General features: G+C 41.2%; 1 protein-coding gene across 1 annotated transcript in view; it reads left to right on the top strand.

The window, feature by feature from the left end:
* Positions 1 to 23,192, top strand: part of LOC122815150 (probable E3 ubiquitin-protein ligase HERC1) — a 5,886,073-nt gene that overhangs the window by 1,924,561 nt on the left and 3,938,320 nt on the right. The gene's annotated exons all lie outside the window — the stretch shown is intronic.

Raw genomic sequence — 23,192 nt, 5'->3', positions numbered from 1 at the left:
TATCCTGATCGGGGATAATTTTTGTATCTCTCCTGCTGCCATTAAGTGTCCGGCTACCAGGTGGCGCTATACTCTTAGCTTTCTGCCCTATTTATCCTTTTCCTCTCATTACTTGCATCTATCTATTTGTGTGCCCAGTACTAACCTCTGTCTTTGTGTCCCTCTAGATTTTATTTCACTCTGCACTCCTCTGACATCCCAAATCCATCCTTGAAAGCCTTTATACTTTGCTCCACATCTCTGCAAACTTACCTTCCAAATTCTCACTCTTACTGATTGTTTTCCTTGACATTTCTTCTACTACCTGGCTCAGGCAGTGGTTTTCTTATTTTTCCATTCATTTGTAGTACATGTATTTAAATATGTGCCCAGTGTATTCCAAGCATAGCATATCTAATCTGGCAAGAGAAAATTGTGATAAACTTGTAAATCCATCCATCCATTCTCAACCCCTTTTTCCCATTTTTCACATGTGGTTGAGTTGTCACTTCAGTAGTGACAATCATCTCGAGTTAGATAATATTTACACGTTAATATTTTAGATTTTTAATGAATGAATAGTTAGAAATATGTGGTATTTATTAATGTTAAGTTGTCTATCTCGCCTTCATTCTTGCTGGATGGGTTCGGAGCTGATCCTCGGCTCCGACTTGGCCTTCTACTAAAGCTCGAGAGCTATTTACCGGCTCGAGGCCTCCCCATATCCCACAATGCTAGGCATCAGATACCCAGATCTCGTTTGCCGCTTCAGCTACGAGGTTGCGATTTTACCGTCTCCAAGTCGTATAAAGCTTTTCTTGTGTTATTACCTTTAATTTTTTCATATACTGTCTTGTATTTAGAAATTCTTCCCTCCTAGTTTTAATTAGATTGTGTCCCCTTTTGATATCCCACTCAGAAACTCGTTTTTTGTTGTTAGAGAGTTTCTCCCTCCCCCTCCCCACCCTTTAGGGTAGTGTTAGGCCTTGTTAGACAATTAGTGTTTTTCTTGTATTGTTATATATATATATATTTGTTAGTAGTAAGGTAGTTGTGTGGCTATAGTCTTATAGTTAATTATCTAGTGCGTGTATGTGTGTGTTGTGTTTAAGTACTAGTTACTTTTTTCCCTTTGGTATCCCATTTTTTTTAATATGTCTAAAGATACCAAAGTTTCAGGTTTCAAGAAGTGTGACTCGTGCTGTCAGAAGATGTCTCTGACAGACGGTCACACTTCTTGTGTTTATTACTTGGGTCCCCTATACCTGCAGGACTCTTGCTTGGTCTGCCACTCCTTCAGCTCGAGAGTCCTGCAGGAGCATAGGAACAAGCTCATTTTGAGAGGCTTACTTAAGCCAGAAGGATCCCCGGCTAAGCTTCCGTCGGGAAAATCCTTAAAGCCTGCCAAACCGTCGGCTCCCTGTTTGGAGCTGTCGCCGAGCGGAGCTCCTGCCTAGTCGTCTGTTCCGGCTGGAACCGACGTCTCGAGACCTCAGTCGGCTCCGACCTTAGTGTCAGAACCTTCTCTGAGCTGAAAACGCTCAAGGTCCCCATCTATAGAGTCTGTCCGTTCGGCTCCAAGGTCTCCATTGTTTCAGTCGGAGCGAAGCCATAGGTCCCACTCCTCTCGGTCTTCCAGGCTATCCGATCATGACTTGGAGAGGGTGGTCAGTAGGCTCCTAAAGTCGCAGGCCCTGGCCAAAATTTTGACCAACCCTTCTCAACAGACTGTGGCTACCCTTGTGTCTTCTGCAGTTCCTCCTCCGACTCTTCCACTGTGTCCGGAGCCGGAGCTCGTTGGGGCTCGAATCGTAGGTACGTCTGAGCCGATACCACACCTTTCGGCTCCCTCGTTGGCTCCGATCTCTTCGTTGGTTCCGTCTTTGGAGGGATCCGGGCGCCGAGACTCCCTCGTCGGCTCCGAGGGGGCGAGTGGCATCGGACTCTTGTCTGACCCCGTTCTCCCTCTCAGGGCCTCGGCGCAGGTGAGCTCGGCCCCGACATCGGCCTCAGAGCCATCCCTCTCGGTGCCGGGAGGGGTTCACATCTCTTCGGAGCGGGGACCCTCTTCTCTGCCTGATAGGGGCACCTTCGAGGTCATGAGGAGTGTGCTGACTCCTGTGTCGGCTCCACGATCGGCCCCTTTGGCTCCTCCCCCCATGGTGCCTGCATCGGTCTCTGTCCATCCTCCTGACCCCAAACGTGGAGAACAGGCGCTCCAGGTCGCCCCATTGGGCGTATCTTCCTCTTCCGAGGCCTCCCCTGATCATTCAGAGGAGCCCCCTCGGAAGAGAAAATGTAAGAGGAAACATGTTGACTCCCCCGAGTCAGTCACGTCTGATACCGACTTGGAGGATTCGGAAGGGTCCCCAAGGTCGCCCTCTGAGGATGTCTCCTTTTCAGCCATCCTTGAGATCCTTAGGCAGAGGGGGAACTGGACTGCCCTTAACCCTTCCGAGGACGAGTCTGTGTACCTGGACGCATTTGGTTCTCGCCCTTCCACCTCCTGGGTGTCTCCACCTTTCGACCCACTCATGGAAGTGGTGGCTCGGAAGGCTTGGACAGCCCCGGACACAGTGGAACCAACCCCCCGCAGGCCCACTAAGTTCATCACGGCCCCATCTGACAAACAATTTCTGACAAAAGGGGTCCCTGTTGATGCCATGGTGGTGGCAGCAGCCACTAAGAAGGAGTTGGCTGACCCTTTGGTACCTGTCCACCCACCTAATAAAGAATCTAGGACAATGGACAGGTACGGGAAGCGGATGTTTTCTTCAGCGACCTTTTCCATGCGGTCGCTGAATTATCTGTGCCATTTCACCCGCCTTCAAGGAACTGGGTGATACCCTTCAGGATCCATCAGCTGCGGGGTCTCAGGATAAGATTAACTCCCAGCTGGCAACCCTTAACTCTATAGTCAACTCCTCTATGCAGCTCATTTCTTATGCAGCCGATGGGGCGAGTAGGGCCACAGGTACAGGCGTGGCTTTGAGGAGACATGCCTGGATGCGGTTATGTAACTTTGCTGACCCCTTTAAGGCGTCCTTCACCAATACCCCTTTGGATGGTTCGGCTTTGATTGGACCACAGGTGAAGGATACCCTTACCAGGTGTGAGCAGGAAGGCAAGACTCTCTCTGCCGTGGGAGTCCGTATTTCTACTCCCTCTAGAACATAGCCTAAAGGTCAGAAGAGTGGAAAAATGTGGTTTTGGAAACCCCAGGGAGTCGTGCCTGACACACGTGGTGAGTTTCCCTCCAGGGGCAGAGGAGGAAACAGTAATAGACGCCGCCCAAGGGGCAGAAGGGGTCCGCAAAATCAGGGTAGCAGAGAATCCTTCTCTGACAAACCCTTAAAGCACCCCTGAGGGGCTGCACGACTGTCCACCTTCGGAGGCAGTCGAGGGAAGATTGTCACTGTACCCAGAAACCTGGCGAATCCTCACACAAGACAAATGGGTACGGTCTATCATATCCGAGGGTTACAAAATCCCCTTTGTCCACACCCCTACACAAACAAACAGGTCCCTTCCAGATGTTCCACCCGGTCTAAGGGAACAAGCAGTACTAGAAATTTCAAAACTGCTAAAAGAAAGGGCCATCCAGCCAGTCCCAGCAGACCAGCAAGGATCCGGGATTTACTCCAAGTTCTTTTTGGTACCGAAAAAGACAGGGGACTGGAGATCCATTTTGGATCTCAGCAGGTTAAACAAATCTGTTCAAAGAACGAAGTTCCGGATGGTCACACTTCAGTCCATTCTACCCTTTTTGGGAGAGGACATTTGGATGTGCTCCATAGACCTTCAGGATGCGTACTACCATATCAAAATGGACAGGCACTCCAGAAGGTTTCTCCGCTTCCGGCTGGGAGCCAGTCACTATCAATTCAGAGCCCTGCCCTTTGGTCTCACCACAGCCCCCAGGGTGTTCAAATGCATGGCAGTGGTTACGGCTCACCTGAGACGGCGAGGATTCCAGGTGTTTCCATATCTAGACGACTGGCTCCTAACTGCTTCCACCAGGCATCAGCTACTGCGAGCCAGGGATTATACCATCCAAACTTGCTCCAAGCTAGGTATCTCTATAAACTTTGAAAAGTCTGCATTGTCGCCTTGTCAATCTATAACCTTTATAGGCCCAAGATTAAATACAAAAGAGCTGTCGGCAAAACTTCCCTTAGAAAGAGTATCAGACATTCGCCGACATGTCCAGACCTTACTACAGTGCAAGAGAATTCAGGCCAGATTTGTACTGAAAACCTTGGGTCTCATGGCAGCAGCAATCACATTACTTCCCCTGGCTCGTTTTCACATGCGGATCCTTCAATGGATGCTTTTTACCCAATGGTCATTTCAGCAGCTTCCGATGTTTCACAACATATTAATCACCCAATCGTGCAAAGACAACCTTTCTTGGTGGATGGTCTCCTCTCAAGTACTTCGTCAGACCATTTGTTCTTCCTCCTCCTGTTGCCACGGTGACAACAGATGCCTCCCTGATCGGGGGGGGGGGGGGCATTTTCAGGGCAGGACTGTCCAGGGCACTTGGCAACCTCTAGAGTACCACCTGCACATAAACGTCTTGGAGATGAGAGCGGTACTTTTAGCGTTGCAAGCTCTTCAGGACTCTCTACCCACCGGGACTATTGCAGTTCAGACTGACAATATGTCTGTAGTGTGGTACATCAACAAGCAGGGCGGTACCAGGTCCTATCCCTTATGTCGAGAAGCACTCAGACTCTGGCAGTGGGCGATCTCCTCTCAACGGTTTCTGATAGCAACGCACATCCCCGGGAAGTCCAACGTCATAGCGGACAGGCTAAACAGAGCTATTCTCATGCCTCACGAGTGGTCTCTCAGTCAGTCAGTAGCAGACAAAATTTTCCGCAGATGGGGTCAACCTTGCTGCGACCTTTTCGCAACCCCTCTCAACAGCAAGTGCGACGACTTCTTCACTCTCTTCCCCCTCCCTGGCCACTCCCCCAGAGATGCTCTAGTTCATGATTGGCCCCGGGGTCTTCTGTATGCATTCACACCTTTTCCCTTAATTCTGAAACTAATTCAGAAAGCGACCGCATTGGGATCCAGGATGATCCCCATTGCCCCTTACTGGCCTCGGCAAATTTGGTTCCCATTCCTGCATCGTCATCTGCTGGAGCAGCCTTGGAATCTGGACCCAGTGCCAGACCTCTTGGTCCATCAGTCAGACGGGCTGCACCAATCCCTTCAGTCTCTCAACCTCACAGCTTGGTTGCTCCACTTCCAGCCTTAGCCAGGCTTCCACATATTTCTCAGCCAGTGTGTGAAATCATCCTTTCTTCACACAAATCTACTACCAGGAAGACTTATGCTAGTAAGTGGAAACGTTTCTCTTTCTGGGCGGAGGCTAGAAATATAGATCCCTTTACAGCCCCTGTCCATCACGTTCTAGATTTTTTGGCAGAACTTTTTCGAGCAGGTTCCTCATCTGCCACCATTGGGGTCCAGTTGGCTGCTATCACTAATTTCCACGCTGGCCTGTTAGAAACCAGCATCATGTCCCACAAACTTTGTAAAGCCTTTCTTAAAGGGACTATTTTACTTAGGCCCCCGGTTAAAGATCCCCCGCCTCCGTGGGATTTAAACCTGATATTAACTTCCTTGATTATACCTCCTTTTGAACTTGTGGCCTCCTGTTCCTTAAAATTACTCTCCTGGAAGACTCTCTTCTTAGTAGCCATCACCTCAGCTAGAAGAGTGTCGGAGCTTCAAGCCCTCTGTATTCATCCTCCTTATCTTGTTTTCCACAAGGATAAAGTTTCACTCATGACTAATCCTTCCTTTCTACCTAAAATACCTTCTGAGACAAACCTGAATCAGGCTATTGATCTTCCTGTCTTTTTTCCTAACTATTCAAACAGAGCTGAACAAAAGTTGCACCAATTGGACATTCACAGGCAATTACGTTTTTATTTGGATAGGACTAAACAAACAAGAAAATCGGACCAACTCTTCCTATCCTATGCTGAGGGCAAGCAGGGCCTGCCAGTTTCTAAAGTAACCTTATCCAGGTGGTTGGCCTCTATTATTACTTTGATTTATCAACTCAGACATAAGGAACTCCCCACAAAACCAAAAGCTCATTCCACCAGAGCATTAGCTACGTCGGTAGCTTTTCAAGCAAGACTACCAATGGAATCTATTTGTGCTGCAGCCACATGGGCCACTCTTCATACCTTCATTTCACATTATAAATTGGATATGGCCTCTAGGAGTCGAGCTGATTTTGGTTCCACTGTGCTCAAGAGTCTGTTCCGATGAGCCACCCAGGACTAAGGTGCTAGGGACGCTGTCCCATCCAGCAAGAATGAAGGCGAGATAGACAACTTAACATTAAGAAGTTATGTACCTACCATAACGTTCCATGTTAGTTGTCTTCTTCTCGCCTTCTTTCTTGCGTCCCACCCTCCATCCCCCTAGCCTGGGCAGACCGAGAAGAATCCCTTTTGAGGCCTTCTTCCTCTAGTTGACCTTTTTCTAGGTTACATCCTCTTCTGCCTTTAGCACTGTAGGTAATCCTTGTAGTTTGGACAGGTGTCTCCAAAAAAAATAGTTTTTTAATGGTTAGCTCTGCCAAACGAGATCTGGGTATCTGACGCCTAGCATTGTGGGATATGGGGAGGCCTCGAGCCGGTAAATAGCTCTCGAGCTTTAGTATAAGGCCGAGTCGGAGCCGAGGATCGGCTCTGAACCCATCCAGCAAGAAAGAAGGCGAGAAGAAGACAACTAACATGGAACGTTATGGTAGGTACATAACTTCTTATTATTGATGATGGTAGGAGAAGGAAGACTGTGACAGTGTCCAGGAAAAAATAATTTTTGTGTTTAGCATGTCAGAAGTTATAGCAGATTAGTAAATAATAGTATGGGGTGCTAGATTTGCTAGTTAATGTCAGTAGTAGTATGTGAGACTTTTTAATGTTTGAAAGGATCTAGTATGGTATTCTATAGTCTAATATCTGGTGGAATTGAATTCCACAGCTTGGTTACTGTCATAGAGTATTTACATATATAGCCGGGGAAGTAAAAATTAGATTAGGTACCTTGCAGAAATATTGAAGATAGTAACTTGAAGAAAAGAAATTGCTACAACAAAGAGGACTTGATGGCAGCACCCCCAAGAAACATCAGTGAAATAGAATTAAATTTTTGTTAATGAATCTTAATAACCTTGTAATGCCCAGCAGAACTTAAGAAAGATACAAGTAGTCAAGGATAAAAAAAATGGACAGGTAAAAAGGGAATGGTACATAGAAAAAAATAGTACAGGCTATTCAGCTGTCTTCTTCTGACAATGGAGAACTACATTTGTCTATGTCTGAAGTGGAAGCAGATGATGCTCTACCACAAATCTGCCACAAGGAGCCTGATTGCCTGATTCCAAGGGAAGAGATTCATCCTTTGCTCAGTCTTTTTTTCTAGGGTGGGAGATCTCCCAAAAGAATTAAGCAGAAAGACATTTTCTTATCCTGTTTCACATAGGATGGGAAGAGGAAATTGGCTGGGTTTTTGTAAGGGATTATTTCAAGCCTTTCAGTCTTTAAATTCTGCTCTTCCCAGACTTTAAAAGCAAAAGAGCTTCCTGTCTCTCAGATTCTGATTCTCAGTCTGAGGGACAGGAATTTGGATTGTGTTTCTCAAGTGCCTACACAACAGGAGGGGGAATCAGATTCTGAAGAAAGCTTTTCGTCAGAGCCCCCCCCCCCAAATCCCCGAAAGGTTATCTTTTTCTGATACTATAACCAGAATGAAAGATCTGTTTCAGTGGGAGCAAAAAGAAATCCCAGCAAAAATATTACTTAGTACAGGTAAATTTTCTACAGCCTGCAGGTATTCCTCTTGACTTGCCAGCAATAGAAGATTCTCTCCTCACAGCCAGTTGTTTGCTTGATGCTCAACCTCTTGCCCCAAAAAGTCTATTAAATTGTATAAGACACACAAATGTCTTTTTTCAAGCCCCATATCAGGTCCTCTGGTCACTTCTTTGTCAAAACCATCTACTGCAAAGCATCTTTTGGCAGCCAAATCTGTTCCCTCTGACAAGGATGGGAAAGCATTTGACAGATATGGGAATAATGTTTATTCTTCTTCCACCTTAGTCTTCAGCATATTGAATTTTCATGCTCACATGTCCAAGTTTCAGCTGGCTTGTTGTGGTAATATGAGAAAGTTAATTGACAATCTCTATTCTTCAGAGACTAAGACATCTGTGAAATCTTCAATTTTCCCGTGTCTCATATAAGCAAGCATCCTGTAAAATGTTATGACACTGTTGATGCTGTATTGGGCAGCTCCTACTGTGTCAGGGATGAGAAGATTTGTCTGGCTGTGTTCCCAGAATTTATCAGAGAATGTTGTAGATGAGATCCTGAATGGGTTCCTGTGGATAAAGAGCTATTCTATGTTCCTTCGTCTGAAAAGGTTTTTAAAAGATTTGATGGAGGATACTTAATTCTGGGGATCACTCATATTTTTAACCCTCCATCCCACAGGAACTTCATTTATCCATCATTATTTACTTTATTTATATTTACTTTATGTGTGTGTGTGTGTGTTTGTGTGTGTGTGTGTATATATATATATATATATATATATATATATATATATATATATATAATATGTATATACATACACACACACACACACACACACACACACACACACACACACACACACACACACACACGGGGTCTGTATTATAATTTCGAAGATTTAATGCTTCGAATCACTAAAGATCGAACTTTAGTGATTGAAACAAACCATCAAAATTGTAATACACCCTGTAAAAAAAAAAAAAAAAAAAAAAAGTAAAAGGTGTTTAGGGCAAGCCCCTGCACCCCATCCTCGGGTACTTAAATATACCAACTCCGAGATCGCACTTTAACGAAGTATGGTGTGAAAAAGGAAGATTTCCCTTTCCTACATGGTAGCTTGATCTCAGAGTTGGTATATTTAAGTAGCGGGGGGGTGAAACCCCCCACATGGGGGGGGGTGCATGGGAGCTTGCCCCCTTGCTTAAACCCGTTAGGGTAAGTATTTGATGCTTACATTTTTTTTTATTTTCAAAGTTACGGAACTTCGATAATATGGTGTCGACCATATTGTATTCGATGTTCCGTAACTTCGAGATTATAATATAGACCCACACACACGTGTGTGTGTGTTTGTGTGTGTGTGTGTGTGTGTGTGTGTGTGTGTGTGTGTGTGTGTGTGTGTATTACATTTTGTGATTCCTCCTGTGGATCATGTCATGTATCCATTATGTTTACCCTGGGCTGAGAGTGAAATAGGTTCAGTGGGATCAGTGCTCTGCTGTTGCTAACAAACTGAATATAAAATAAACAACTTTCCTTCCAGTTCAGGATCTTTTTATTGGTAGCAGAATAGTTTCAGCAGGGCAGAGGTAAACACATTTCAGAAAACAATGGCAGGGAGGCTCAAAAAAGAAAAAAGATCTTCCCATAACCAAGGGCAATCTAAAAACTGACTATGTATGCCCTTCATGTTTTTATTGTTTTTGTTCTGTCCGCAGTAAATTTGACAGGCATTTGAATTTCAGACTTCAGGTTTCTGAATGTTTAATTCCTTGCAGATTTGATGGTGCAGTGGTAGTATTGTTGCCTCACAGCTATAGGTTTTCTGGTTTGATTCTTGGTTGGGGTGGCTTCTGTGTGGAGTCTGCATCTCCTGCCTGTGTTTGTGTGGATTTGCTCTGGTGCCCTGCCATTTTACAAAGATGTGTCTGCAGTTTTAATCCCTCATGTCTCTGCTGAAAATTGTTTTTGTTCTGTCCTGTTCTGTCCGCAGTAAATTTGACAGGCATTTGAATTTCAGACTTCAGGTTTCTGAATGTTTAATTCCTTGCAGATTTGATGGTGCAGTGGTAGTATTGTTGCCTCACAGCTATAGGTTTTCTGGTTTGATTCTTGGTTGGGGTGGCTTCTGTGTGGAGTCTGCATCTCCTCCATGTGTTTGTGTGGATTTGCTCTGGTGCCCTGCCATTTTACAAAGACGTGTCTGCAGTTTTAATCCCTGCTGAAAATTGGTTTTGTTCTGTCCGCAGTAAAATTGACAGGCATTTGAATTTCAGACTTCAGGTTTCTGAATGTTTAATTCCTTGCATAATTGATGGTGCGGTGGTAGTATTGTTGCCTCACAGCTATAGGTTTTCTGGTTTGATTCTTGGTTGGGGTGGCTTCTGTTTGGAGTCTGCATCTCCTGCCTGTGTTTGTGTGGATTTGCTCTGGTGCCCTGCCATTTTACAAAGATGTGTCTGCAGTTTTAATCCCTGTCTCTGCTGAAAATTGTTTTGTTCTGTCCGCAGTAAAATTGACAGGCATTTGAATTTCAGACTTCAGGTTTCTGAATGTTTAATTCCTTGTATAATTGATGGTGCAGTGATAGTATTGTTACCTCACAACTATAGGTTTTCTGGTTTGATTCTTGGTTGGGGTGGCTTCTGTCTGCATCTCCTCCCTGTATTTGTGTGGATTTGCTCTGGTGCCTGCCATTTTGCAAAGACGTGTCTGCAGTATTAATCCCTGCATCTCTGCTGAAAATTGTTTTTGTTCTGTCCGCAGTAAAATTGACAGGCATTTGAATTTCAGACTTCAGGTTTCTGAATGTTTGATTCCTTGCAGATTTGATGGTGCAGTGGTAGTATTGTTGCCTCACAGCTATAGGTTTTCTGGTTTGATTCTTGGTTGGGGTGGCTTCTGTGTGAGTCTGCATCTCCTCCATGTGTTTGTGTGGATTTGCTCTGGTGCCCTGCCATTTTACAAAGACGTGTCTGCAGTTTTAATCCCTGCTGAAAATTGGTTTTGTTCTGTCCGCAGTAAAATTGACAGGCATTTGAATTTCAGACTTCAGGTTTCTGAATGTTTAATTCCTTGCATAATTGATGGTGCGGTGGTAGTATTGTTGCCTCACAGCTATAGGTTTTCTGGTTTGATTCTTGGTTGGGGTGGCTTCTGTTTGGAGTCTGCATCTCCTGCCTGTGTTTGTGTGGATTTGCTCTGATGCCCTGCCATTTTACAAAGACGTGTCTGCAGTATTAATCCCTCGCGTCTGCTGAAAATTGTTTTGTTCTGACCGCAGTAGAATTGACCTGCATTTGAATTTCAAACTTCATGTTCTTCAGAATACATAGTAGCACAACCTATTTTTCTAGCAATTTTCTAAGTTTATAAGATGAATATTTTAAATTTGTCCCTATTTTTGGGACTGTATTCCCCATTATTGGCTTCCCAGGTTTTTGTGCTAAGGTTGACAGCTATGGCAAGAACTGAATTCACTGAATATGGACTGTAGAATTGTGCATATTTACTGATAAAGGTGCACTGTAGAATTGTGCATATTTACTGATAATGGTGGACTGTAGAATTGTGCATATTTACTAATAATGGTGGACTGTGGAATTGTGCATATTTACTAATAATGGTGGACTGTAGAATTGTGTATATTTACTAATAATGGTGGACTGTGGAAGTCTGAGTAGACTTTTTATGATAAATGTTCTCAACTGGGCAGTTTTGCCATTATGGGTGCATATGTTTTGTTTCATTGCTTACTGGAAAAATGTTCAAAACAAATTTAAAACACCCTCTAACAAGTGTACTGTATTGTACAAGGAATATAATTTTAGTACAATGAGGAAGGTGTATCAAAGAGCACATGTATGTTTCATATGCAAGGGGCCTATGATTCGAAAACAGCCCAAAATTAATCTTTATCTGCCACTGGCAAAATGTATTTTCTTTGAATGTGGGTTTCAATGAATGTGAGTTTCAAGGGCAGAGAAGTTTTAATGCTAAGTTTTCATTGTGAGACTGCATTGCTTTGTTTAACAGATTACTTAATGTTTGTGCTGTAAAATACAAAATAAAACTTTCAAATGAAGTCCAATCATTGAAGTAAAGCAGTATGCACATTAGTGTTTATGGTAAATGGAGTGAAATAGCCAAGTAATGGTTAATTGGAATGGCTGCAGAGGCTCCAGTTCAACCATTATTTTGTCAGGGGAAGGGCAGCAAACTCAGACAGGCCCAGCTGAACTATACCTCCCAACTGTCCAGATTTTCAAAGAATGAATAGATTTTTGCTTCTTATTTTTGGTTTGTTGTTCATAAAATTTGTAGTTTTAATTCCTAAATGATTTGCCAGAAGTCACTAAATAATAAGTTTCAGACTTCATAACCTTCATAAAAATGCATGTTAAAGTAAGAGCCGTTCTGTCAACTGTCTCAATTTATACAAGAGCAATTTTTAGTACTGTTTATATGTGCCCCCAATATATTTGGCCTTGTTCAGATTTACTGCATTAACAGGTTGAGAGGTACATGCAAATAAATTGCTTTATAGAATTAGGCATAGCCAACCTCTCAACTGTCCCCAATTTTGGCTCAAAATGTTGCTCTTCCCCTAATAATCCCTCCATAAAATAGCAATTTTGGAAGAAAACATGGAGGGTTTACAATTAAGAAATAACTGTAATAATCAAAGTTATAGATTACTTGAAATGCATGTAGATTCTTTTATTTTGTCAGCTGCTCAAGGTAGCAGTACTAATATTAAAGTGTCCCTTCTTTGACAGGTAGAAGCTGTATTGTGTGTCTATTTTATATTTTTGCATCACATTTTTGGTCCATTTTTCATAAAATTGTGTTTTTGGCAAATTAGTGACAAATCACTAAAGACTGAAGTTAGAAAATGACAGACATTTGAGTTTCAGATTTTATACCCTTCAGAAAATTCATACTAATGCAAGACCTATTCTATTATCTTTCTAAGTTTATTAGAGCAATATTTAAAATTGTCCTTCTTGTTGTGCCTTTGTCCCACTTCTGTGTATGGCTTTGTCCAGATTTCTTGCTCTTGAAGTTGAGAGGTATGACAAATGTGTCAGGGCCATCACAGTCAGCCAGAGAGATTTCAAATTGTGACATGCTTGTTGCACCCCACTCCCCATGTAGTGACTCTGGATGTGTCCAAGCAAGGCAAGGAGTAGTTGTATCTACCTTGGATGGGGAGGACACACTGCATAAGTACTACAGTGGCTTTTCATCTGTCCTTGATTTTGCAGAATGGTCTGGTTTCTGTCATATTTTTGTACTGTTGATTTATGCTTATTACTCAAAGTGCCTGTTGCTCTGTGTTTAAGTAGCAATGCTTTAATGACCATAAGGTAAGCTTGTCTGACATCGTAAGATGCAAGTAAGCTTTAATAAGCATACTGTTAAAGAATTGCCAACATTGAAAGCCTTTCTGTTGTTGCCATGCAGAGAATACTTGACTAGATAATGTATAAGCCTTGGGTATTAAAGGACAGGATTCCATTATTTTAAAAGCTCATTACACTTGTTGGAGACTTCCAGTCATCTCTACAGGCTTTACCCGTAAACTAAACAGAATGCCAATCATGTGTGGTCCATAACCTGTACAGTAATCCTTTAAGCAATGTATCTTGAGCTTGTTTCTTGTTTGCTTTTCATTTTACTTTATCATGTTTTCCCATGAAACGTTGTCAGGCAGCAGGTCTTTTTGGATAAGAAACATTTTTACAAGTGGGGCATCACATAGATTTCTACTTTCAGCATGTTGCTTGGTACTTTAATAAAGCTGAATATATTATAATTAGAACTGCAGTGCAAGGAGAAGTAGTTTGAGTTGAGTGCTTCTGGTTTTCTTATACTTGATTTTGACTGGCATTCCAGTAATGTATTTAAAAAGTAATTTATTTTTTCATGCCTCACAACCTTTTGTTTCCATCTAGATATTAAGTAAGCTGTCATGCAGCCAATGCATTGAAATATTTTTATTCTTCTACACTTATTTTTGTCTTGATTGGACTTTCATAATGATGGTTTGCCACCCAGGGCAGCGTATTTAATTAAAGTTAGTTTTTTTGTGGTTTTGTGCATAGCTCCTCCCCTTTATGGTTGACCACACCCCTTCCCTTTGACCCCGCCCATTCAGCGTCTCCTGCAGCCCCCCTGTGATTTGAAGTCACCAGCCGCCACTGATGGTAGGAGAAGGAAGACTGTGACAGTGTCCAGGAAAAAATAATTTTTGTGTTTAGCATGTCAGAAGTTATAGCAGATTAGTAAATAATAGTATAGGTGCTAGATTTGCTAGTTAATGTCAGTAGTAGTATGTGAGACTTTTTAATGTTTGAAAGGATCTAGTATTGTATTCTATAGTCTAATATCTGGTGGAATTGAATTCCACAGCTTGGTTACTGTCATAGAGAATTTACATATATAGCCGGGGAAGTAAAAATTAGATTAGGTACCTTGCAGAAATATTGAAGATAGAAACTTGAAGAAAAGAAATTGCTACAACAAAGAGGACTTGATGGCAGCACCCCCAAGAAACATCAGTGAAATAGAATTAAATTTTTGTTAATGAATCTTAATAACCTTGTAATGCCCAGCAGAACTTAAGAAAGATACAAGTAGTCAAGGATAAAAAAAAATGGACAGGTAAAAAGGGAATGGTACATAGAAAAAAATAGTACAGGCTATTCAGCTGTCTTCTGACAATGGAGAACTACATTTGTCTATGTCTGAAGTGGAAGCAGATGATGCTCTACCACAAATCTGCCACAAGGAGCCTGATTGCCTGATTCCAAGGGAAGAGATTCATCCTTTGCTCAGTCTTTTTTTCTAGGATGGGAGATCTCCCAAAAGAATTAAGCAGAAAGACATTTTCTTATCCTGTTTCACATAGGATGGGAAGAGGAAATTGGCTGGGTTTTTGTAAGGGATTATTTCAAGCCTTTCAGTCTTTAAATTCTGCTCTTCCCAGACTTTAAAAGCAAAAGAGCTTCCTGTCTCTCAGATTCTGATTCTCAGTCTGAGGGACAGGAATTTGGATTGTGTTTCTCAAGTGCCTACACAACAGGAGGGGGAATCAGATTCTAAAGAAAGCTTTTCGTCAGAGCCCCCCCCCCCCCAATCCCCGAAAGGTTATCTTTTTCTGATACTATAACCAGAATGAAAGATCTGTTTCAGTGGGAACAAAAAGAAATCCCAGCAAAAATATTACTTAGTACAGGTAAATTTTCTACAGCCTGCAGGTATTCCTCTTGACTTGCCAGCAATAGAAGATTCTCTCCTCACAGCCAGTTGTTTGCTTGATGCTCAACCTCTTGCCCCAAAAAGTCTATTAAATTGTATAAGACACACAAATGTCTTTTTTCAATCCCCATATCAGGTCCTCTGGTCACTTCTTTGTCAAAACCATCTACTGCAAAGCATCGTTTGGCAGCCAAATCTGTTCCCTTTGACAAGGATGGGAAAGCATTTGACAGATATGGGAATAATGTTTATTCTTCTTCCACCTTAGTCTTCAGCATATTGAATTTTCATGCTCACATGTCCAAGTTTCAGCTGGCTTGTTGTGGGAATATGAGAAAGTTAATTGACAATCTCTATTCTTCAGAGACTAAGACATCTGTGAAATCTTCAATTTTCCCGTGTCTCATATAAGCAAGCATCCTGTAAAATGTTATGACACTGTTGATGCTGTATTGGGCAGCTCCTACTGTGTCAGGGATGAGAAGATTTGTCTGGCTGTGTTCCCAGAATTTATCAGAGAATGTTGTAGATGAGATCCTGAATGGGTTCCTGTGGATAAAGAGATATTCTATGTTCCTTCGTCTGAAAAGGTTTTTAAAAGATTTGATGGAGGATACTTAATTCTGGGGATCACTCATATTTTTAACCCTCCATCCCACAGGAACTTCATTTATCCATCATTATTTACTTTATTTATATTTACTTTATGTGTGTGTGTGTTTGTGTGTGTGTGTGTATATATATATATATATATATATATATATATATATATATAACATGTATATACATACACACACACACACACACACACACACACACACACACACACACACACACGGGGTCTATATTATAATTTCGAAGATTTAATGCTTCGAATCACTAAAGATCAAACTTTAGTGATTGAAACAAACCATCAAAATTGTAATACACCCTGTAAAAAAAAAAAAAAAAAAGTAAAGGGTGTTTAGGGGAAGCCCCTGCACCCCACTTAAATATACCAACTCCGAGATCGCACTTTAACGAAGTATGGTGTGAAAAAGGAAGATTTCCCTTTCCTACATGGTAGCTTGATCTCAGAGTTGGTATATTTAAGTAGCGGGGGGGTGAAACCCCCCACATGGGGGGGGGTGCATGGGAGCTTGCCCCCTTGCTTAAACCCGTTAGGGTAAGTATTTGATGCTTACATTTTTTTTATTTTCAAAGTTACGGAACTTCGATAATATGGTGTCGACCATATTGTATTCGATGTTCCGTAACTTCGAGATTATAATATAGACCCACACACACGTGTGTGTGTGTGTGTGTGTGTGTGTGTGTGTGTGTGTGTGTGTGTGTGTGTGTATTACATTTTGTGATTCCTCCTGTGGATCATGTCATGTATCCATTATGTTTACCCTGGGCTGAGAGTGAAATAGGTTCAGTGGGATCAGTGCTCTGCTGTTGCTAACAAACTGAATATAAAATAAACAACTTTCCTTCCAGTTCAGGATCTTTTTATTGGTAGCAGAATAGTTTCAGCAGGGCAGAGGTAAACACAATTTCAGAAAACAATGGCAGGGAGGCTCAAAAAAGAAAAAAAGATCTTCCCATAACCAAGGGCAATCTAAAAAACTGACTATGTATGCCCCTTCATGTTTTTACCCCTTCCCATCCTGACATTCCAGTAAAACTGTCCCAAAGTATAGCTGTTCATTTCCCTGTATGGTGGCAGACGTCTTCAGACCCTTGGATTCTGCAGATCATTCAGAAAGGCTGCCACTGGCAATACGAGTCCCTTCCTCTTTTTTAGGGGATTCCTCCACATCTGTCCAACCAAACCTTCTTGTTTCCTCCTAAACTGTAGCAAATGTCTCAAGGGTCATTGATCCTGTTCTCCCAGATGAAAAAGGGAAAGCATTTTATTTAAGAAACTTTTGGTGTCAATAAAAGAAGGAACACTGAGTCTTGCCTTAGGCTTTTTTTTCTAAACCTTTATATCAAAGTCCCAAAGTTCAAAGTGCTGTCTCTACAGTATGTGTTACCTGTCATTCCACCTCTCAAGTTTTACTAACTCTGGATTTAAAATATGTTTATCATCATATTCAATTCTTAAAGATTTCAGATTTTTTTAATGTCTGTTACATTTTCAATTCCCTGCTTTACTCTTTGGTTTGCCTACAGCTCCAAATAGGTTTACAAAGTAACTGAGACTAGTGATAGTCCACTGCAGGTTTCAGGACATTCACATTTTGTCATTTTTAGACAATTGTCTTATTTTTGCTGATTCTTTTACAACTTTTTCAAGAATCTTTGGCTTGAGCAAGAAGCATTTATTCGCAGTCTGGGATTTAAGGGAACATAGAGAAATCATCTCTGTTCATTTCACAGGATAGTGTTTCTGGGATGTCTCCTGGATACATCTTGCATGGTGGCTTTTCTTCCTCGGGACAAAGCAGAATATTCTCTGTGACATTGAACAGGGAATATCTCAGGACTGTGGGTTTCATGGCCTCTGCAGTTCTTAAGATTTTTGGCCAGACTTCACATGAGGAAAACTCAATGGTTCCTTAAATCTCTTTGGACCCAGCACCAGCATCCCGTATTATTTCATATTCTAGTACTGGAATTTGTAAAAAGGGAGTTATTGTGATGGGAGGACCAGTTATCTGTGAACCTAGGTTTCCCTTTCTCTCTTCCAGCCCCTACTCAGTCTGTAACAACAGATGCCTGAGACTTTGCTTGGGGGCTGTTTCCAAAGTGATGAAAGTTCAGGGTCTGTGGAGCAACTAGGATAATCTGAAGAACATAAATACCAAAGAAATAATGGCTGTAATAAATACTCCCAAATATCAAAATCATCACTGGGTTCAGGCCCTCTACTAGTATTCAAAGGCAACACTACAGTGATGTCGTACATAAACAGACAGGAGGTAACCAGATCCTATCCCCTTTGCAGACTAGTTATGGCAGCTTGTGATTTAGCAACTCAGCACAATTAAAATGCTACTGATTACTTGCATTCTGTTAGCATGATTTTGTTGCAGACAAGCTGGGTAGGACCAGGGCAGACTGTTATGAATGGATATTGCACCTGGGGGTCTTCCAGGAATTTATCCATCTGTGGGGAATACCTGGAGTAAACCTGTTTGCCTCCAGCCACAACAGTTACATAAATTCTCCTTGCACACAAATCTAATAAAGTAAGTAGAATGCTTTTTCATTCTGATGGACGGGAATGTTCCTGTAGGGTTTTCCTCCCTTCTCTCTGATAACCAGGGTTCTTCTAAAAATTAAGAATGATTCTCCAATGAAAATTGTGGTGACATTCTTTTGGCCCAAGCAACAGTGGATCTCCCTTATTTTGAAAATAGTCAAGGGAATTGCCACAGCCTTCTCAAAGAATGGACTTGCTCACATAAAACTGAGATTGTTTGATGCACCCAACATTCAGTTTCTACAACTCACTGCTTGGATGATAGAATTTTAGTACCTTTAGGCTCCTTTTTTTCTGAGGACATGCAGCAGGTATTAAAGGAGGTAAAGTAACCTGCTTCTAGAAAACCATATATGGCAGGTGAAAAAGATGGTTTTGTTGGTGCCAAAGTAAGAACCAGGACCCTTTTCAGGCCCAGATACCTCTGGCCCGACAATATTTGTTTTGGTTGTTACCCTCTGGACTTTCTTATTCTAGTATAAAAATTCACCTTTTGGACATCTGCTTGTCTGCATCTAGATTCCCCCGATTTCTACCAGCCACAAGTCAAACAGTTTTAGAAAGGGTTTTTACATGCACATCTACCTAGATGAGAGGTGGCTCCTTCTTGGGTTCTATATTTTATTTTGGATAAACTTGCACATTTTCCATTTGAACTGACTTGTGAGAAAGATTTGAAGTTTTTAACTTGGAAAACAAATTTACACTTGCTCTCTTGTCTGCAAGAAAAGTAGCCGAGTTCTTGTGATGAGTCAACCTTATTTCACCTTTCACAAGTACAAGGTAACTTTGAGAACAAATCCTTCATTTATGCCTAAAGTAGTTTCATAGTTTACTTTGAGCCAGTCTTGTCATTTTCTGTTTTTCTTTCCAACACCAAAAAATAAGGGAAAGGTAATTTTACATACTCTGGATGTCCACAGTCAACCCAGATACTATTTTGACTGGACTAAAACATTCATCAGCTGTTTATTTCTAATGAAGTTAAGAAGGGACAATCCATTATCAAAACAGACAGTTTCTAAATGGTTGTCTTATGCTATTGTTTTTTGTTACTCTTACCATAAGTTACTTCCAGCCAAGGTCAGGGCTCACTTTAACAGAGCATTGATGGCTTCTGTGGCTTTTTTTTGGAAAAGGGATGATTCTAGAAGTATAATAGAGGCAGCAGGTTGGTTATCTCTAGACACATTTTAGAAATCTCTCCAAGTTAAATCCTTTCCCTAGATCCAGAGCAAATTTTGCTAAGACTATTTGCCATGAGCTCCTGGGAATTGACCCTTCTTCTTCGTCCCCCACTCTTTTTAAGCTCTGGTAATCTACCCATATAGCTTAGGCCACTGAAATAGTGATCTAATGATGAACACGGTACAATTGTGTAAGTAAGTGTAACAATAGACGTTCATAAAGATAACTCTTGCAACAGGTGTAGCCTCCCTCCATCTCCTTTCTTTTTATTGGGTTTCATGCCAGATGTGATTTTTTTTTTTGTTTTATTTATTTGTCTATCCTTTGTTAACCAGTTTAATCCCATTAGGCTAATGGCTTCTTTTCAGGGGAGACATTGGATATTATTTATACTGCTAGGGGAAATTTGAACAGGGCATTGGAGAACTTCCCCCTTCTCTTTCTGATGCCATGGGATCTTTTACAAGCCCCCCACTTGCATATACTGACTCTGACATCACCATACCTGGAGATAAGGGAACATTCTGAGAAATGTCCATCTCAGACTAAGTATATATATATATATATATATATATATATGTGTAAATCTGTTTTTCAGCAGTTCAGTCTCAGTGTTTCAGGACTCACTCTAGTGGGTCCTGACATTTCAACCGGTTTACCTGTACATCCCCTTGAGCTACCACCAACTCAAGCAGATGAGATATTGGTTCAGTGTCTCATTCAAAGGATGACATTTTTCCCCTTTTTCCTAGAATATATATATATATATATATATATATATATATATATAAAACTAGCAGGGGTCTAGCCTCCCTTTTTCTGAGCAAGGAAGTGATGTAGGTTTGACCCCCTAACCCCCTAACTGCTGACGTTATACTGTCCTTGAGCTGTACAGTGACTAGGATGTGTAGAAGGAGCCCTAAAGCTTTGGAAGCTGAAAGATTGTCATATCTTAGGGATATAATGCTTATAGGTTAAGCTACTGCAACAGTGATTTCTTTGAACATCTACTATTATGGTAAGTTTATTTACACAACTATACTTTTCAGATGATGAATGAGAGGTGGGAAAGAGAGGAAAGCATGCAGGTTTAAAATCTGTCAGAATGCGTAATTAAGCTGTTACACAGAGTGTGCACTGATGTTAAGTAGCATTGTCAGAAGTGTCAGATTCATATTAGAGAAATTCTTATTCCAGAGTTTCATAAGACAATGACAGGCTGCATAAAAAAATAAAAGTAGAAATGAATAACACATTAGCATGTGGCAGAAGGTCAGACAGTGTCAGCTGGCCAAGGAAGGTGGAAAGGAAGAACAAAATTGTTAGAAGCAGAAGAACAGATGTTAAATTTTATAATGGCAGAAGTGACCAGACTGACAACGTACTACTGTATACGTTATTATAGGTTCATAGGTAGGTACTAGGCTATTGGCCGTAGGGCCTATATAAGCCTAGCCAAAAAGGTACCCTGGCTTTCGCCACCCAAGAAAATTATTTTCCTGTGCCCCTGTCAAGCAAAGCCACAGAAGTGATCCCCGGGGTGAATTTCATATTTCCCATCCAATCAAGATTTTTCTTGAAGAGTGCTAATGAGGAGCTCTGTTAGACATAAATAGGTAGTCTCTGGGACAGGAATCTATCCATCCAGCATGTTCTGTTTATTGTGGTGACAAGGTTTAGGTCCCTAGAGCGTGTATCTCGGAGGGATTGGGATTTCTTTAAGTGGAACATGTCCAGCAGCTCTGGGTTTGACATAGCTTTGTATGTTAGGCAGAGATTGCCTTTGAGTAGGCGATATGCGACGGAGTAAAGCTGGAGTTTTTTGAGACGGTCTGCATAGGGCATCTGTTTGAGGCCAGTAATCCTCTTTGTGAGGTATTTCTTTGTTGTAGATGTCATGTGAGGTACATACCAAAAGGGGCATTGTACTGTATAATGGGTCTAATGAGTGATGAGTAGAGGGGGGAGAATGACCTCTTTCTTTCTGGATGAGAAACCTTTTGTGATGAGGTGTGTCACGTAGAAGGATTTATCAGTACAAAATCTTGCAAGCAGTTAAGTCTGAGTTATTTCAATTCTGTTATAACATAACTAGAATAAAATCTTTTGCTTCTAATGAACAGGATCAGTGCACACTTGATCACTACATCTCTGAAGATGAGAAAACAATGTCCAGTTTATACACACTTTTCAAAGCAACAGATGTTGTTTTTCATTGTCCTTGCAGTTTGCATGACTGATTTCTGTTACATGTCCTTCTTTGGTTATTTTCTTCATTGCTGCATCTGAAGATTTTACAAAAAGCCCCTGTTATTTCATTTATGAACAACTTCCTTCTTTGTATGTTCCAAATATTATTATAACAGGATACCATTTACAGTTATGTTTAGCCCACAAACCTATGTACAGTTAAGCTAGCTAAGCATGTTTCATCAGAAATTATTTTTGCAGGTGTCTGACACTTAGTTGTTTGCTTCAGTACATTATCTATTCTTAACTCTGCATTTCATGCTTGCTTAAGGCAATCAGTGTCATGATTACAGTACCCCACCCACCTGAAAACAGTCCACTTAACCAGTCGGACCACTCTGTACTCCATGTTTTCCTGGATTTTAAGGAAACCTCATAAATTCTCTCTAAATGTCGATATATGGATTCTAATTTATTGGGAATATACGTATAACATTCCATTTTGATTAAAGCACATACCCCCTCTTGGCTAGCAAGCAAATAATCAAAAGCCATTCTGTTTTGGAGGACCATTGTCCTCATTGCTACCATCTCTTCTATTATGTCTGAGATAGCTCCATTAAGTTGCATTTGCTAAAACTTCCATCAGCTTTGCAACTTTCCATAATTCCCATATTGCCTTAGCAGCACCATATCAGGGGAAAGATCCCAGCTCCTGAAATCATACCATCTTCTATGTCCAGCTGTTTTAAATCATCCCTTATTTTGGAAAAACTGTCAGGAACCTCACTTTTTTTCCCAGTGATTTCTTACCATGTCCTCTGGTAATGTGTGAGTAATTCTCATCATTGGAACTGCATATCCTATGTAACATGATCCTTGCTATCCTATCAGTACCCATTTATAAGCGTTCTTCCCACATATGCAAAAGAACCCTTCTGCCAGAATTGTAACATTCTCTTGGTCCATTAAATTAGTTGTGGCCTCACTCTTAAATAAGTCTTTCATTCCTTCCTTAAAAGAAATGTGTGTTAACTCCCGTACTGTTTTTATTTTATCAACTCCTCCACGGTACTCAAGCTTGTCACGTGACCAAAGTTGGTGAAAGTAATGGGATAGTTACAATTACTAATACCAACCCTAACTGTCTCTTTTTTTTTTTTTGAAAATAGAGTATCCCTTTATCTGCTTCCATCAACTGTAAATGTTCTTTTATGGCTGATTGTTTTACAATTCAATTTTTATAAGATCCTTTAAACATAAAACCTGTATCTGTAACATCTACAGGGACTGCATGTAATAGCATTTTCCCTATGTAAGGAATGTTTACAAACCCAACAATTTGATTTATTATGTACCCTTGCAAACAATTTTTGCATGGCCAAAAATGTATTGAAATTGGGTGCATAGTCATGATGTCCCTGTTCTCATTATCTGTTATATTGAATCTCTCCCCATTTTCTCTTTACAACCTTTTTATTTACATTTTGTTTTGTATCTACATTTCTTTTTTGAATTACCTTTACCTG

Source organism: Protopterus annectens, chromosome 1.part1, assembly GCF_019279795.1.
Source record: "Protopterus annectens isolate FY-2018-M chromosome 1.part1, PAN1.0, whole genome shotgun sequence".
Lineage (NCBI taxonomy): Eukaryota > Metazoa > Chordata > Ceratodontiformes > Protopteridae > Protopterus > Protopterus annectens.
The sequence above is the reverse complement of the archived record's forward strand: the minus strand, read 5'-3'. Positions and strand labels throughout refer to the sequence as shown.